Raw genomic sequence first — 2826 nt, forward strand, 5'->3', positions numbered from 1 at the left:
ATAGGTCCTTGGCATGATTAAAATGAATTATATATATACATGTATATATATATATATATATATATATATATATTATATAAATATATATTCTTTTACTTGTTTCAGTCATTTGATAGTGGCCATGGTACATATTCTTAGTGCAAATTTTGAAGAGTGCAGTTTGATTTTAAGAGTTTTCTTTTCAAAGCTATAATGGAAGTGATAATGGAGCATATTCGGTATATTTTGCTTTATGAGTTCAATAAAGGCAACAACGCAATGGAAAGTGCGAGGAGTATGAAATATGAGGACCGGATAATAAGTGTAAGCCAGTGTCAACGGTGGTTCCATAAATTCCAAGCTGGAAACTATAGCCTAGAAGATGAGCCTCATCTTGGAAGATCTGTAAAGCTCAACGAGGATGTCCTGTAAACCCTAATGGAACAAAATACCATTGTAACTGTTGAGGGACTATCAGAGAAGCTAGGATTTGGTCCTTCAACCATTCGTCAACACCTGTGTGCTATCAGAAAAGTTAGCAAATTGGGTCAATGGGTTCTTCACAATCTTTCAGAGTCCAATTGCGTGCAGAGAGTGAATGTGTGCTCTTCTTTGCTGTCACATCTCACAAATGAACTGTTTTTGGACCGAATAGTGACTGATGATGAGAAATGGTGTAGCCATGATGTTCTGGTGATCTGAAGAGCTAACCTTCTATATCTGCATTGTAAATGATGAAGGCTCTGAAATGACTGTAATCCTACAGTTATCAAGTGGTTATATTAATATATTTACTATCATACCTCCTGACATTTTATGATCTATATACTCCTCATGAAATAATTTCATTGATTGGATCTCTTGGATTTCAGCTGCAGAGAACTCTGTATGATAGCCAGATCCACCAGAGGCATTTCTCTATGATTACCGAAGGATTCTATGAATCTATATATTGCACTACAAATTTATATACATAAATATACACATACATATATATCCTATACACACACACATATTATACACACACCCAAAATGAAAAGTATATTAGCTAACACCCATAAAACATGGGAGAAGGCAGGTTGCTCTTGCAGAGTGTACAATGACTGTTCAGTGGGAGGCCAATGCAAGGCCAAAGGAATCATCTATGAGGCTGGGATGATACCCAGGCTTAGCGACCACAGTAATAGCAGCAATGGATCATCTAAGAACATGGACGGTATCGGAGGCAGCGACAATGGCAGAAACACCAGCACTGATGCCAATGATCCCAGCACCATCACTACAGCCGGAGAAGATGACTGTGCCAACATCACCATTGGTGACAATAGTGGCAACACTATGGCCAGGGACAACCACCACAATAACCACAGCCACAGTGATATCGCTGGACCAACACATCATAAGGGTAACAGCACTGGTGGCAACAGCAACATCCCCAGGCCAGGAGCCAACCAATGATGTGCCAGAAATGTGAGTGCAGCCAACACCCAAATTGGAAATATATCAGCCAGGACAGCCTTCAAGCGATGCCTGTACAACCACAGGTCCTTCTTGAGAGTTCTAGAAAGACGATTTGTCACATCCCTGGCCAGCCATGTGTGGTGCCTCAAAGATGAAGGAACCCCATACAGTATTAAATGGAAGATCTGAGAGCAGCTGAAACCCTACATACTCAAAGACTCCTTGAAACCTGGTCACTGAATACTTGCCAAGCACTACCAAAAGCAACCCAAGGGATAAATCCCTTGTTCCCTCTCTCCTAGCCTACAAATAACTGGTCTGAAGGAGATAACCTGTCCTCTCTGACACTAGACTATTTATTCTTCGATGACCAATTGACCAAATGACCATAACAGATTTCTGCTTCCCAGAAGTGAAGAGCTACATTTGTCTTTGGCTTTAGAGTCTGATGAGATGACCATGAGACAAAAACCTTCATGGATGCAAATCCATTGGTCAATCTAAGACTGGACATTAACTTTATTACTTTAATATATATATAGACATATACACACATATGTGGCACCTTGGGCAATTATCTTCTACTATAGCCCTCGGTCAACTGAAACCTTGTGAGAAGATTTACTAGAAAGTGAAAGACGATATATATATATATATATATATATATACACATACATTGTGCTCCAGTCAAAAAGCTGCGACCATGCTGGGGCACTGCCATTTAGAATGCAATATATTTATATTTATGTGTATATCACATTTTCTTGACATTGTATGATGTTAGAAAAAGAGTGTCACTGCATGCAGTGACATTGCATGATAGCTGACAATGCATGAGCGCTGTAAGAGGGTGTTATTTATTTCCAATATTCTGGAAGAATTTGTTTGGAAATACACACACAAAACAAGCTTCTTCAATTACCTTTTGCCAATTTCACTTGGGAGGTATTGGTCAACCCAGTTATAGAATAGGATGCTAGCTGACAATGTCTCTGCAGCAGGATTAGAACTCATAACTACGTGATCCTTAAGTAAACTTCTTAACCACAGTCAATATTAATTATAAGAATTAAGGCAGTGAACTGGCAAAATTGTTAGCATGCTGGGTAAAATGCTTTGTGGCATTTCATCTGCCCTTATGTTCTGAGTCCAAATTTCATCAAGGTTGTCTTTGCCTTTCATCCTTTCGAAGTCAATATAATAAGTACTGAGTACTAGGGTCTCCCAAAAAACTACAGGCCTTGAGCCAAAATTTAAAATCAATATTAATTATAAGAATAAGACAGAAATGCTATATCAGTAATGTTAAAATTTCTATTTATTTCAAAAGAAACATAAATCATATATATATATATATATATATATATATATATATATATATATATA

Source organism: Octopus bimaculoides, chromosome 7, assembly GCF_001194135.2.
Source record: "Octopus bimaculoides isolate UCB-OBI-ISO-001 chromosome 7, ASM119413v2, whole genome shotgun sequence".
NCBI classification, from domain to species: Eukaryota; Metazoa; Mollusca; class Cephalopoda; order Octopoda; family Octopodidae; genus Octopus; species Octopus bimaculoides.